Raw genomic sequence first — 16,805 nt, forward strand, 5'->3', positions numbered from 1 at the left:
TAAGAAGCTTCATCTCCAAATAGGATGATGACCGTAGGCTTTTGTGGCAAGCACCGTTCAGCTCCGCGAAGCTAGTTCCGGGACTCCGTTCTCTTCACTTTACCCACGAGGACTTTGAAAGCATTTTTACCTTCTAAAGTGTGGATATTGTATGGATATTTCTATTTGGGGAGGCGAGATTTGAGCGGCATGTAACAAAAAGAAGAAGCGCAAGAGTAAAGTAGCGCTCGTGTTGTTATCCCAAGACCCGTTTTGGACTGCTTTGAGAGCGGTATCTCATGGATTACTAAGAGACAGAGCAGTGCAACATTCCGCAGAACACCCATTCATGAGCTGAAGGTAAGATTTCTTTGTTTATTTCAAACTTTGGCTGTCTCGCTCTCCAGCCTCCGGGGCTCGTTTTCTGCGAGGCTGCCGGGCGACAAGTGCACACGCTTCCCGGGGCTTCCCACTGCCAACTTCAGCTTATTCCACCAGTTGTTTTGCGTTTGTATGAATCAAACATTTTAAATAAAGAGGTTTAGTTGTTTGTTTTTCTATCAAACTGTAGTATTGGGGTTTTCTAGCGATATAAACTGACTGGATTCTGTGCGTAATCCCTCTTGTGGTGCATCCGAAATAAAGAAGTGTCAGTCAGTCCGTTGCTAATTTTAATGATGGATAAGGAGAGGACCTAATTCAAAACAAGTACATTTGCACGTGGGTGAAAGAACACGAGCCATTTCACTCACATAACATGAATTATGAAAAGGGACTAGTTCTCAATCAAGTGAAAAGTGGTAGTGCTGCGTGCATCGTCGTATTTTTTCAATATACGCACTTAGTAAGGTGTACTTAAGCTGCTTTAGATGTGTTTTGTCTGTGCATGTGGATAATATTTCCTATGTTGGTGTACTAAATTACACGTGGACTAATTACAAGCACCTCCCCGCGTGCTACTTTCTGTCTTTTTGTGTTCATAAAATTCTCATTCACACGGCGTGGTGCCAATACGCCTGGAGTGGTTTTCCAGTTTACAGCTTGTTACTTTTTCCTATATCCTCCGCTTAACGTAGTTACAGTAGCAGTTTATCAGGCTAAGGGAGGGGGCAGAAAGTGGTCAGCGTCGCCTCACTATATTGCGTTTTGCCAACAGATCCAGTCAAATGCTTGTAATTAGGACCAAGGAACCAGAAATTGCACATTGGGTTTCACTGGTGGATTTGTCATTAAACAAAGTGCCGCTGGTCATTATTCCTTTAACAAGCTGAGGAGTGGAGATGCAAGGCCAAGCTAACCACATCCAGCGAACCCCGACTGCCAACACCCAGTCATTCCCAACGGTTTTCCCATTGCGCTCCTCTCAGCATTCCCAGAGGCGCTTGGAAAACCTGGAGTAGGGATCCGGCAATTCCAAAATGTAGGTTATAAACAGTGAAGAAACAAATACAGATAGATTTCCTTTTTTATTTTACAAGGCCAGTAAATAGATAAATAAAAATCTATGCACAGAGGAGTGTCATTCTTTCCACATAACTGCAAGTATTCATGGTTGTGTACTGTGGGTTTTTTCATGTGTGACCTTCTGTATTTGCAGCCATATAGTATGCCATCCCATTGTACATGGATCTTGAATGACAAATAGCAGAATAATTTAACATTTAAACAACTTCCCACAGCATCACCCCTAAGCATTCATATGTCCTGGAGGTGTTATTTGGAGACAAATGCTCTTAAATGTCCTACATTTCACAAAACTAACTCTTGTGAGCTTTAAGTCATGATATAATGTTGTTACTTCCTCAAAAAACATACCAGGAGTTGTGTTTTGTTTCATTCACACATGTTTGAGTGATCCTTTAGTGTCTGTTGACATCTCCAAAGCTCAAAATGCTCTGTTTCAGCTTGTGATGTCATGTAGTGGTAATTTTCAAGTGAACAGCTACATTTTACCTTTTGTTCAGTATGGTAAATTCCAGACTGAAATGAACACAATGGAGCGTTTACTGTATTATCACATGACATCACAAGGTGGAACAGAATGGTTTCTGGGTGGGAGAAGAACTCAGCCTAAATATGCAGGGTTTATGTGTTAAACATGAATGAAACAAAACACAACTCCAGGTATGTTTGTGTTGAGGGAACAACATTATACCGTAGATCAGACATCAACGTAATACGGGCCCTTTAAGCTTAATTCCTAGCCTTTCTGTCCAACATGAGCTCTTATCTCTTGCTGTTAACACATCATCCACTGACATGTTGTTGGTGAATTACACTGAGATTACCTTTGTGACAGCTTCTTGTTCTCTTCAGTGGGACCAGGGCCAGGCAGAGCTGGTAGCTTGTCTTTGTGAAGCGTTTGATGTGCCGATCCCCCTTAACAATAGCAGTGGGGTTGGTATTGTGTGTGACCGATGTGAATTTGTCACACTGCACTGTCACATGTCTCTGTTTGAGGGAGGAACAAGAGAGAGAGAATTTTTTTATTATTACTTACCTTTGTCAGTTAAGGTTGGATGCCTACAGTAGTTTTAAATAATTGATACACAGCTTTGTACTTGTTCAAATGAATTGTACTTTGTTAAACAAGACTTGCCAGCTGCTCTTAACCATTGGGTCCCTCTCAGCTTTTGTCAATAGCACAATGAATAGTGTGTGTATTTATGCATATTTTATAAAAGGCCATGTTTTATTGATGTGCGCTGGGTGTGTGGGCTCCAGTTTTCCAAACAATTAGATGAAAATCACTCATCTCTGTGTGATTTATTGATGCTTAACCTATTTTCAGATGAGAGTACAACCCTGGCACTGAATATGAAGTTTGTTTTTGTGCTCCACACAGTTTTAGCACATTCTCTGCTCCAGAAATCCAGGTCAGCGATATCAAAGCCTCCTGTATTGTAATAGAAGTGCCCATCACAGATGTTGCGTGGCACATTCGCTGATCTCAGCTCAGATTGTACATTCAGTGGGAGGAGGTGAAAAAGAACCAGCCTCTTCTCGATATTACAATTCAAATCGGAGCCACTTAAATCTATTAAAACATGCTACTTACATCATCCGAAGTGCTAAATGTCAAAATATTTTTGGGGATGAAGTGATTTGGATGACAGAGAACAAGATCTGTTTCTCAATCTCCTGCAAGCTCAAGACATTTAGTGGCTTATTTAAGAATATTTTTATTGACTACTGCAAATTTTACAAGTGGTACATAGAGCTAAAAGATTACAGAATATACACATAATAGTGTATATGTTAATACAATTGCACATATTATTGCGTAAATGAACAAGACTACTTCTGTCTCCCTTTCCAATTAAGCCTGTGGAAAATCAATAAATGTCATCATATAGTAACAGCATACATTAATATGCACGAGCACAGATATTCCAATAAGTAGTTCTTGTTCAAAGTCAGTGGCATCTATGTTTTATATTCACTCAATATGAGGTTTTTGCTTTGCTGATTGCTTATGGGTGTTGTTAGAAATTCTTATAAATAAATAAACCTATTTGGACCAACACATCTCATCAACAAAAAAAAAAGTTTATTTTAGGGGGAAAATATGTTGATTTTGGTTAATTAGTTTGATTCGCATACATGTTCCTTGAAGTGTATTACCCTGGGCTATAGCTAACAACATATGGCATATTTAGGGGATGATAAATGATAATGGTACGCTCTTACACGTTCTATTCATGCCTCATTGACGACATAATCATTTGGTAATCACTTGCTTTATCCTGTGTCCTTCCATTTACAAACAAGCTTTCCCCATTGGCTCCCATTACACATTAACCCTTCTCTACCACCCAATAGAAATGATACTCTCCAGTACATTCATGCAACAAGCCAACCATGTGTTAAGCGCTCTCTATACTCGTCACATTAGCATAATTGATTGCTCCTGTTATCAATGCCAAGGAAGCCAGCGGCATGAACAGAGACCGTCTTTTTGGGCACCATGCCACAAGTCACTGGCACATTTTGTGGAGTGTCTTTTCTTTTCTGCGCTTTTTGGCTGTTAGTCCTTGGCATGGCTTTGTTGTTAGAAATCAAGTAAATTAGAAAGTGATAGTGGGTCCATCTAAGGCTGCGCTGACATAAAAGAAAGACGTTTATTGCAACATATGTCGAAGTGAATGCTCTGTTGGCGTCGGGAGATATATTGAAAATAGTTAATGTCACAATTGTTTTGCTAAATTTGAATATATAGCTAAATAAAAAGTGTTAATAAGTGCGGATGAACCAAACAAACTTGTAGTGCAAACTTTCAAACAAGAATATAAAGTGAAATTTTAGATTTTAGTGGTTAATTTTACAGTCTAGTCCTGTGAGATACTTGGCTTTCCATCTGAAATTTGTCAAAATGTGTCTAAATGTGATTGATTGCCATAAAATTGTCCCAGCATTGTCATCCAGAAAATAATATTAAAAAAGAAACATACTGAGATAGTCATATTTGTCAACAGAGCTCATCTCTATTCTTTGCTTTTGAAATATTTAGAACAACATGGCCTAATGCTTTTGTCCCAGTGGAGTTGACTGTCATTATTGTCAGTATGAAACAGAAGAGGAAAGCATTTGTAGGGATAATCCAGGAGCAGTGGCAGTGGCTTTGCGCGATTGCCTTGGAGATGGAGGGTGATGGGTGAATGACTGGCCTTGAAGAGTGCCAAACCTTGTACAGGGGATCAGATGAAGTGAATGGCTGTAGTGTACATGGAAGGAAAGTACAGCAGGATGTCCTAGATTTGGTCGTTTTGTAGTTCTGTTTTCCAGGTAAGAGCAGTGAGCTTTGAGCCACTCTGGCAGCTCCACTATTTGAGCAGTTAAGAGAGCTTTATCTCTGCTCTGGCTCTTACTCTGTGGTTAAGTCTGTGGTTATCTGCTGAGGGGCAAACCACAACAAAGTGAAATAAGATGAAAGGCTATTATGAGTGGGCGATGTGGACAAAACTGTGATTTTTGTGATTTTTCTGTGAGCGTCCCAATAGCAATAATCAAACAATACTGTGTCAAGCCCACAGGAGAAAAGAAAATGTAGGAAAATCACTCAATGATGTTTTAAATTTTAATCAAATTTGGTTTAAATTCTGCAGCATTTTGATTCTTTTTCTGTATTCCTAATGTTTTTTAACAATAGCAAATAATAATCAACTATTTTTTGACCATCAGTGCTTACTTTATTGGTAATTTTATGGTGGTCTTTGTAAGTAAATAAGTAAGTAAAGTTTATTTATAAACCACTTTTCACAGACATAGGTCACTAAGTGCTTCACATACAAAAGATAAAAACAGCAGAAGATACATTCATAATAAAATAAAGTCAGTCATAGCAATTCTAAAGCTGAGGGGGTGGGGACGCTTGTTCAAAGAGAAATGTTTTTAGTGTAGATACTTTTAAAAAGCAACTATCTAGAGAGTGTAGGTAAGGAGGCAGTTCATTCCAGAGTTTAGGGGAGACAGCTTGAAAGGATCTGTCGCCTCAAGTTTTAAAACTTGTCCGAGGGACCATTAGCAGTTTTTGGCTGGTAGACCTCAGGCTACGGGCAGAGGTGTACGGTTTATATGTCTTATATATATTATGTCTTATATAGATTATGGTTTTGGGGTGGAAAATGGAACCATATTTCCATATTTTCAGACAGATTACGTTCAAATGATTATGATGATGATTTGTTTGAAAAATGTAATGAACTTTTTGTTTCTTTTAGTATGGCTTTCACTCACAATACATGGCTTAATTAGCAGGGCTTGTTATGTTTGCATATGGTCCAAAAGTATTATATAGTCTCAGCATGTGCAGTAAAATGTATTGTATTAAGCCTAAGGCAGTCACATGAACCTCACATTTCCGTTCATGAAATTTCCTGGAAAAAAAAAAAGAAAGAAAGAAAGAAGAAATAGAAATGCAAGTTTATATATTTGCTCTATAGAATTTGCTTATCATATTAACACCAACAAACCCCTGAAAGCTTCCTCTTCTCAGCTGGTATTTCCTGCTTCATTTGCATGTGCTCGGTTAGCCTAATGCGCTGTGTATGCACAGCTCTTCCCTGTGTTGTGAGTCGCACCATACAGCGGGAGTAGCTAATGACGGGGGTTCGAGTGTGCACTTACCGAGCGTCGTCCGGGTGCTTGTTGCGTGCTGGTTCGGCGCAGCATTGTTGGAGTGCATCTGTCCCTCCTCCCCAGGCCCGGGCGATTGGCACAGCCTCTCTCATCTATTAATCATACAGCGCTAGCTTGCTCTCCCATTCCGTTGCCATAGTTTCAGGACCTGAGACAGTGTTGGGGTGCCGGGCTGCCTGGAGAGAGCGCAAGTGCCAGGGAAAGGATGGAGGGCCAAAGCAAAGCAAAGGAAATGAATGGAGAAGAGACAGAATATGGGGCATGATCAGAATATGGGTTAAGTGGGAGATTATATTTTGAAATGACAACTAATCTGTTTTGAAAGCTTTTTACTGTTGATATTAAGTGCTCTAAAAGACTCAGTCAAATATTTGTTCAAGTGCAGATTGATTTTTCAGACGTAACAATTTCTGAAGTTCTAGTTTTCAGTTCCATCCCCATTGAGCTACAGGTCAGTGCAATTAGAACAATTTTAATCGAAAAGTTAAGACTTTGGAGGAATCAGGTGAACTATTTTTGTCAGTGATTATAAATGTCTTGGTTGAGAAATTAATATTGAAACTCATGTGTGAAAAATTAATGAAATGAAGATAGTCACTGAGCAATATCATAAAAAAAAAAAAAAGGCCCAACCTTTACTACAGTGATGTTAGGCTGTATTTTCTTTTTAAAATCACACATTATTTATACTTTATGCCCAATACATTCATTGTAATCAGTTTTCACTACTATACTCATTACAAGCAGATCAATCAATATCTAGGCGAGACATAAGGATTCAGGCTAAGGAAAACCCTACAAGGATTTTCTCTTCTTTTTTTTTCTTTTTTTTTGAGCAATTGATTCTGGTCAGTGGGGGTCCAAAGCACAAAGAATCATGTTTTTTTTCTGCCCCTGCACCCTCTTAACAACAATAACCCCCTAGTGCCTGTCTGACCTACTAGCCTCCAACCTTCTATGTGTTATTCCGGCATCCAACACAGCCGAGTGAGCCAATCAAAATGTCTAAATATTTCATTACTACGATATCTATCCATTTTTGCTACCTGCTACCACAAGCTGTAGCAGTTAGTGTAAACAAACAGTGTAAACCCCAAATGAAACATGCAGTAACTGGCTGAATTATGAGCATTAAATCAGTTTTAGGTGATTTTGAGCTTTCAGTCCTTAGATTAATAACCATCTGTCCATGATAAGTCAGTGAAAAGCCACCGAAAAGCCTTTAGGACCAGTATGGCGTCAACTTCCCCGATATCAGTGTGGAATCTGTGCTGACTCCTCTGTGTCACGTTAGTTGGCAAATAATTGTTCAATTATATGAACTGTTGAAGGACCAAAACAGATACAATTTTGATTGAACAGGGTATTTTCTTTATGTAAGTAATGGAGATGTAACAGTATCCAAATCTCTTATCACAATATGCATCTCAGGGTATGGTATTTATTGCGATATTTTGGACAGACTGACATAATTGTAGATAGGAGGCTTTTCAGCTTTTAAAATACCTTGACAAGATTTTGGTGTGAATTATTACTGTCATAATTCCAAGAATTCAAGTGAAAACCATATAACCTCATGTTGGCTGCACTGAAATGAATCATGGGATATGTATTTCCCGATGTTTTTTAGCTATTGCTATTAAAAAAAATGCATTTAAGCAAAGGAACTTATAATTCGATATACTGTGGTATTGTAGAGACTTTTGACGATACAATATCACAATATTTTGGTTATTGTTACATCCCTAGTAATTAATATTTGTTATAATACATATATGCGATGTCAATTTCTTCTACTCTGCGTATGCTCAAAATAAAAATAATTAATCAATCATCAAACAATCAAACTTTATTTATAAAGCCTTTTACAACACTCAAGATGATCAGAGTGCTTTACATTAAAACCAATACTATAAAACATGTAAAAAAAAAAATGAAAAATAATAATCAATCAATCTTCTATCTTATGTGTGTGCAATGTCGAGCTCCTTTCCAGTTAGTGAAAAATTTATATTTCCATAGGCTTCATCTTTGGGATCACTGCTTCCCAATGTGTGATATTCTACAATGGATTGTTCTTCCAGGGCGTCAAGACTGAAGATGCCCCTGCTCCTTGTGCTTTCATGCTCAGTTGGATGTTTTGATGGTAAATCGGGCTGAATTCATGTTATTCAATGATGGAACACAAAGCAAATCGACCACGGTGGAAATTTCTAAGACGGTCTGTTGTGGTAGATATGGAAAACTGTCTCTTTGTCCGTCTCTCAGAAATATGAATCATTCAGTGATTCCTCTGTTTTGGCTGTGGGCTCTGCACCTCCTCACTGACCTCCTCATCTCATCAGGGTCTTTTAATGGCTGACCGTGCGCTAATGTGGTGGTTGCATTATCGCCTTGTCTCATCAAATGCAAAGTGTTTCCAATGGGAGTTTGCAGAACGCAGACAACTGGCTGAAAGTAGAAGATTGTCACTGTTCAAAAACATCTTTAAAGGAGCACTGTGTAACTTTTCTGGTGGAGGATCTGTTACTTTCTCATCTCTGTGATATTTTGTCCAGAATGCTTCACAGTTTTGCATTTATGTCCATGGAAACAACAAAGTGACACCACCAAGCCAAGTTACATGTCAGATCTGTGGAGAGGCAACCCTCCTCATGTTTTTTAAAGAAATAAGAACTCCTGTATTTTAATAAGTCCAAGATAGATATGTTTTTGGAAATTTATATCATAGGTGTGAAGGAGGTATTGCTTTAAAATTGACAAGTTATAAAGTGTGAAAACTGAACATGTTCAAACTGGTACAGCTGTTAAATAAACTTTTTTCTTGGCATTTAGTATTGACAATCTGGTTTTTCAAATAAGTTATTAGGATCCATTGTCACTTTATCTCTATTCAAGATTCAGTCAAAATGTCATGAAAAAACAAAAAAACTGTGGTGAAAAAAGTAATCCATTGTGTTAAGTAAAAGTACAGCTATGAGGACAAAAAAAAAAAAAAATTATATGAAAAAAATTTACTTAAAATGTACTTTAAGAGTATAAAGTCAAAGTATTTTGCACATATTTTGAGATCTATTAAAGCTTCAAATGTAGAGATTTTGCTATAGCGCTGAATTTTGTTCAACATAAACAATTTAATCTGTTTCCTAGGTGTTTTTATTTATATATTATGAATGTGTTAAAAATAAACGCTCAGCCTTTGTAGCAGGTCTCATACTATAATAAAAAATACTTTTCTGTTCAAAAACGTAGTGGAGTAGAAAGCACAAACACCTGCTCTTAAATGTAGTGAAGCAAAAGTAAAATGTACTCATGTAAAGTAACGATGCCTAAAAATTATATTTAAAAACAGTACTTTACTACTTTTACTTCCACCACTGGAAAAACACATGCAACCCCCCAAAATATGTCCAAACTTGGCACTTTCACACTAAAGTGAGTACTAATTTTGACAATTACCGTGCCACTTTGCGACAACTGCTTTATCACTATCAGCATGACAGAAAATGAGAACATAAAGCCCAGCAAGAAAAGTATTACTCATTCACACTTCACAATAGCTGCCCTATAGCTCTGTTTGACTGACATGGGCTGTGACTTATAAATGTGGCTTAGTGATTTTTGCAAAGCTTAAATCTAAGTATAAAAGTCCCTGTTGTTTGAGTGCTATAGTCTAATCGCAGTGGGCATAGGGCCAAGAACACCTGATTGACTGCCTTGTGTGACGGAGTATGTAGAGCTTGTATGGGGATTACTATAGTGGTATGCTGGTACAATGGGAGAGCGTGTGGAGGGTACTTTTGCTCTTTGTGCTGTAGTACTGGGGTACATTTGTGTCTTTGAAGTGCAAGGATTGGACGTGACATCAGCGAGGCCACATTCTCAGGTGCGGCAGGTGAATTAATCCAGAAGGGGGAGGGGAAAGGCGGGTGTGTGTGTGTGTGTGTGTGCGTGCGCCTGCTCGGGGGCATTTGAGAGACAGGCCTTGTGTGTGCACATGCGTGGGGCTGTGCATGTGGCTCATCAAAGCAGAGGGGAGCGCTGTAAGGTGATCTGTATGCTCAGGGCACAGCAGCAGTCGTACTCTCCCAGAGGCACAAGGCTCCTCTGAATGTGGAACAGGCTCTTCGTCCGCTGATGCCTGCTCCTCACACTGGACTGAACGTGGACAGATTATGTTTATTATCTATGTTTTGGGGGGATTTCCTTCGTCATCGTCACATTTGGGTTGCTCCATGAATTTGGATTCACCTAATCTAATATTTCCTCTATCCTCTGATGCTTTTGAGATGTGCCCAAACAGGCAGCTTCATGGAAATCCTAGACAGCGTGTAATTTGTTCCAACTTTCAGCTCATCCACAGCTGATGATGATAGATTGCTGGTAATTGGCCCCGGGTGGGTATTAATTATTTCCAGGTGAATGGTAAATGGTAACAATGACCTGTCATTGTAGTGTCACATAAACATGCAGCGTGTATTCAGTCACATGTCAACAGTGAAAAGTGTTCAACTGTTACAGTAGAGCTCAATGGAAAGTATCCGCTCAGGCAGCATGTGATATTACCATGATCACATGGGCTTATTGAATGTGCCCGTAGTGCACACAAACTACAGCTGACGTGTGCTTAAGAGCTCGCCTTGTTAAGAAATCAGTCTCCTGGTCACAGTGGCTGGCAGAGTACAAGTCATTCCCCTGAGGGCCACGATTTCACAATCCAATCAACCACAACTCAGAACAATATTACCTCTGTGTGTGTGTACATTTATTACATAGCTAATGAACAAATTGCAGCCATGTGTGTGGCTTGGTGGCAAGGCTGGTGAAAAAAGAAATAGAAGTAGGCTCAAACTCCCCACACACTGGGGTCCCAGGGCACCGGCCCCTCCCTCTGTCTCCACCACAATAAACACACACGGCCACCACAAGGCCCCAGTGTTCCGGCTGTCCGTCCATCAGCTCAGGCAGAGCAGAGCTGGGAGTACTTATCATCACTGTGCTGAGAGCAGCGCACAAAGGCCCACTCACACTCGTGCACACACACACACATGCACACACACACACGCACACACTCCTCAGTCAGCGAGAGGGCCACTGGCCTGATTAAATGGATGTATAAGAGCAGCCAGTTGACACTGGACAGAGAGGTGCCAGATAGGGAAATGGACACCCTATCTACCACGCACACAGAAGCTGGGGCAACAGGCAAAAAGAGTGTTCACAAAGTTTCTCTGTCTCTCCTCTGGGCTTCTGATTAATGTTTAATTTAGTTTCCAAATGCCAGCACAATAATTTGCATTCAGAAGGACAAAGAATACACCTGTACACAGTGTGCTTTTTGCTGCTTGCTATAGAAGCTTTTGGGCCTTCAAAAGTATGACATAAATATTTGATTAGACGAGAATAGGAATATTTCTGAGTGTCTGTCTGGAGTAGGCTGTTCCAGACAGCAGTGATGGAAACATGAAGCAGGAGTCTGTGTAAAGGCACTAGGGGCATGCACAGGCTGAGGTAACCAGGCTAACTCAGTGTGTCAGAAAGTAATGTAGCCAGAGCTGCTCTGAGCGGGCACCCGGGCCCCGTGCATCAGAGAAAAAAACATGACAATCAAATCCTGTGAATAGAATAATATTCCAGCTCGGCCCTTGGCCTTGTTTAGAGTGGACAAAGGTGCAGTGTGTGGCCAGGTAATCATAGGGCGCTCTGAGAAGCAGGAAACCAGGAGCGGTGCCCTGCATTATAATGTACTCATTCATCCCCCACTCTGATAATGTTCACAGCAGGCCCGGCTTAATTCATTCATCACAGTCTTCTGGGGGCTACTGGGGCCTTTTTACGTTATTTGTTAAAAAGCCTCTCTGCTTTTCTAAACCAGTTAAGTTTCAGCTCTGTGCGCTGACTGGATTATTCACGAGTTGATTGCTTCTGGGCTTTGAGAAGGCGGTGCTCATGTATTGGAGCAAGTGTTTTTGTTTGACGATGTATGCACTTGAATAAATTGGTATGTGGGGACCGAGAACTCTGCACTGAGCCTTATTTTGGTCCCAGGCTAGTTTGGTTTGATTGGTCAGTGTGGCTGATGCATACTAAAACCTGTATCTTCAGGTCTATCCCCAATCTGAGTTTAACTTGTACGGCTGTTGAGAGTAAAGAAGTTTCATCCTCATTGCACTCAAATCCACTGTTTATTGATTGTTTATCGAGCAGATGGAGTCAGACTTGAATATGAATGGTTTTTGGTTTATGGATGCCTGATGTTACTAAGAAAGACACAACTGTGCAGACAGCACCATGACACATGTCCATAGTTGTTAGGAAAGGTGTCTCCAGATAATAGAGTGACACTCAGCTCTACTTTTTTGACATTTGACCTTTTTTTTTTTTTTTTTTTTAAAGATTACACTAAACTTGCTATGTTTGGCATTAACCATGGCTATCTTGCATCAAATCAAGTGTTTTTGTTTGCTAAAAACCTTGACATTTCTCTTATTGCTTTTTTTTTTTCTGTTGGCCTCTCCATAATCTGACTAACTATCTACTTGGCCTGGTGGCAGCCATTGCTTGTCTCCAAGTTTAATGTCATTGTAAGAAAAGTAATAACATCTCCAAGGAAAAAAATACACCTTTAAAGTCAACTTCATTAGTCCACGTACTGACCACTGACTGACCATATCCGCTGCCATGTGCTTAGTAGGTCAACTTGTAGGATTATATGGGAAAAAACAAATCAGGCCAGTCCATGAATCACCCTGGTTTTGGTTTCTTCACTCACTTCCTTATTCTCGTGGACTTGCATTTGTGTCAGGGAACATGTGAGCTAACACTGAGTGAATAAGATCTCGTAACGTTAGCCAGCCCAAGTAACTGAATAGCATTAGCAGTGGACATCAGGTTAGTCCAGAGTCGTGTGCGTGCATGTTAATCATTTACTATTTAGAGCTGGCCCTATATAACACTAAATTGACTCTGTGAGCTTTGAGATGTTGTAGCCTCATCAAAAACATACCTGTGGTTGTGTTTTGCTTTATTCATACGTGTTTTTGAGTAATCCTTTATTATTAGTCTGTTCCCCAAAGCTCAAAATGCTCTGTTCCACCTCGTAATGATAGTTTTCAAGTTAACTGCTCATATTTACCATTTGTTCTGTAGAGATTGGCAATTCCAGGGCTGACATTGTCCAAATGATTCTAGAGAATGCATACGGAGTTCCATAACATAGTGGAGCACTGCTTAATGCTACACAATTTGTCTGTTAAACATGTGTGAATGAAATAAAACACAAGTCCAGGTAGGTTTTTGATCAACATTATAACATAGATCAGAAAATTACACACTGTCGACTCTTTAACTGAATGAAGCTCTTTTTTTTACTGGGCAAATCATTCTATACTCACAATGACCTCTCTTTTTCAGACTTTTACTGTGACAAACTGCACAGAAATGCCATTGCAATAATCAACAAAGCTTAGTATTTCAGCATGTGACTGCAATTTGCATGGATCTCACACACATTAGACTGCACTGCTTCCCTCTCAGCTTCTTGTTTGCGTTCCTGCTTTAAGTGCAGCTTAACTTGTATCAAAGGGCTGATTATGTTGAGGAGTTGTCATGCCGTGTAAGTATTTTTACTCGAAGAGATTACGCATGCTATTTTTGAGCCCACTACCTGGCCTCCATCTTGACTTGCAACTCGTTACATCATCAGGCATGACAACAAAGAACCCATAACGTGGCAACAAAAGAGGATGGAGCGATTCTATGGGAGCGTATTCGACCCAGTTTCATGTAGAGGGGAGTTTTGGAGTTAATGTGACATAGGACTATTGTTGTCATCAGAGCAACGCTTTGATCGTCAGCCTTCCCCCTTGACATGCTGAATTTGTAACTGTCAGACAGAGAACTTTTGAATGATGGTCCAATTTTTACATTTTATAACACAGCTGCAGTGCCGTAAGAAGTCTAAAACTTTTGCAGGGATATGTTCAATAATGGGAGAAGTGAGAGATTTGTCATGTGAATCTAGAATGCCATTTAAGCTAAAAATTACCTTTAACATTTACATATAACAATAATGTATAAGTAGGATTTGTTTGGATGAATATTTTGTATTAACTTTTTTTTTCATCTTTATTTAACCAACAATGTCCCTTTGAAGTTTGTACTTCATGTTCAACCCATAACACAAGCCTTACGCAAAACATTTAAAGGGCCCATATTATGCCATCTTCTGATCTGCGTTATCATGTTATTTCATCATAAGAACATACCTGCACTTGTGTTTTGTTTATTCACACGTGTAACACAAAAAGCCTGCATATTTAGGCTGGGCTCTTCTCTCAAACAGAAAACACTATTCCACCTTGTGATGTCATGTGGTAATACAGTGCTCCACTGTATTTTTAAGCTCCATACACCTTCACTATAATCATTTGGATCATTTCAGCCCAGGAATTGCCAATCTCTGCTGAACTAAAGGTAAAAGGTAGCATATTCATAACTCAATAAGCTTGTTGGTCAGTGACATTTATACTTGTGACACATTCAGAGTGTTTTGTAGCAGAGAAGCAATTGGTGGGGGCACTGTATTCACCTTAACCCAAGCACATATTCCTTGTGCTTTAAAATAGTCTAGTTTGTCAAAAGAAACATGATAAACAAATGAGATGTTTCACGTATTTTAGTTGTAGGTGCCGCTATGATTAAAAGATACAACTTGAAATGAATTACTTTTACTGTTTTTGTACTTTAAAAGGTGGAGAAACAGATTGTGTCTCTTCTCAGGTGTGGGATTACTCTGGACTTTATCTAGAACAAACAGGTTTTCTCACAGCCTCCGATAAGACTGGACACGATGGTGCTCTCTCCGTGGCGCCACTCGCTCGCCGCGTTAACAGGTGAGATAGTTTTAGAGTGTGTGCTCAGCGGGGTTAGTCAGGCTGTCTGGGTAAATGCTTGGTAAATCATACAAAGATACAAAGATACTAGTCATTACAACAGAGAGGAGAATGAGGATGTGTTGATAATTTTCACATCAGGTTGTTTACATTTGAAGCGGGGCCAGTCACGGTCAGCGGGGCATGGAGTTTTCCTGTGAGCACCTGCATGACTCTACACACATCCAAGACAAACACTTGAGTAAGAGCCACATCTGATAAATGGGGAATAGGGAACAATGGAATGACAGACTCACCTTGTGTAGAATGTAGGTCAAAGCTATGATTCAATACTGAAGTGTTTTGTAAACTTTGTGACTACATTTTTACAGTTTTGACAGAAGAAACTCAACTTTCAATGACAGAAAATGGGCTATATTACAAAGCCTAACGTAGTTGTCACGAGTAACGTCTATAACAACATAAGGTGGTTGTATTTACAATGTTGTGTTCATTACTCAGTAGGTTATAATAATAATGCCATACATGTCTCTCAAAGTTTAGCACTAGTCATTCTTTATTCACTCCATACTGTATGGTGGTAAGATACTTGTGCCACAGCCGCTCTGGCGCAGGCTGACAGAAGCGAGGCTATATAGCATTGTTTCCCAAAGACTGGGTCATGACCCTCACATGGGTCGCAAGAGATTTTTTTGGGGTCGCCTTGTCACGATTTGCATATAGGTCTGCAATATACAGTTCCTCAGTAGGGCCAGTATTTCTATGCTTATTCCTTTCACTTCTAGTGACAGGCCCGCCGATCGCATTAGAAATGTTGAAATGTTAAGACATGTTTTGTTTAATTTCTAATCTTTTTGTAATTATTTTATTCACTATTTTGTTCCAATATCACTGGTTCAATTGAATGTTGAAAAGAAAAAGAAATGGGCTACATTTCATGTCCAAATAGGCGACTTATGGATCCCTTTTAGTTCTGGTTCAATTACTGTTTTTCATTGTTTAAAACTTGAGTAAAACTAATTGTTCAGAGAGACACGATCACTCAGTCAGCAGTAAAATATCCTCATTAATGTTCAATAATGCTCAAATCCACCTTTATTTTGTGATTTATGAATAATGTCTATTGACTTGGGTCGTAAAGGTTTGTAACTTTTAAATATAGGTCCCCAGAAAAAAAAGTTTCAGAACCAATGCTGTACAGTGTCTGACCACCACCTATTACCTCCACACACAACATTCATACTAGGCAATGTGGGTGAAGTGTGTTTTGCCTAAGAAACTTCCTTCCGCACTTCGCATACGATTAAGTTGGAGTATGCATAAAGTATGATCCTTAATCCCCATATCTAAGGTTATATAATTGCACCCATAGCAACTACAGTTAAGCTTCACAACAGAGGAAATATTTTGTGGCTGCACCCTACTATAAACGCTCTCCTTATGGGAAACAATCACATTATACAATGATGTTTCCCCTGTTATAATTATGACAAACTGCCTCTTTCATTGGGGATCCTATTAAAAGTGCATTGTGTAACTTTGCATTTGGATGGTCTGTCAAATGCTTTTCTCCACTGAGATGTAATTGCTTTGGCAGGAATGTTTCACCTTTCTATCATCACGAAATCCAAATCAAATTAAGTGACAGGTCGGATCTGTGGAGAAACAACCCCGCTCATTGTCAGAATACCTGTTTTTCTAGGTGTTTTTGAGGAATAAACTCACCTCCAATTGAATAAACGTAAGGCAGAGCTGTTTAATGTGACATAGTGGAACATAGTAGATGACAGACCC

General features: G+C 39.4%; 1 protein-coding gene across 1 annotated transcript in view; it reads left to right on the plus strand.

The window, feature by feature from the left end:
- Positions 1-236: 236 nt before the first annotated feature.
- Positions 237-16,805, plus strand: part of sema6a (sema domain, transmembrane domain (TM), and cytoplasmic domain, (semaphorin) 6A) — a 213,086-nt gene continuing 196,517 nt past the window's right edge. Inside the window, exon 1 of the mRNA XM_020937917.2 lies at positions 237-339. The gene's annotated coding sequence lies outside the window, so the exon portion shown is untranslated. The remainder of the gene's footprint in view (positions 340-16,805) is intronic.

Source organism: Boleophthalmus pectinirostris, unplaced genomic scaffold, assembly GCF_026225935.1.
Source record: "Boleophthalmus pectinirostris isolate CB_2022bp ecotype Guang Dong unplaced genomic scaffold, ASM2622593v1 HiC_scaffold_4, whole genome shotgun sequence".
Taxonomy (NCBI): Eukaryota; Metazoa; Chordata; class Actinopteri; order Gobiiformes; family Gobiidae; genus Boleophthalmus; species Boleophthalmus pectinirostris.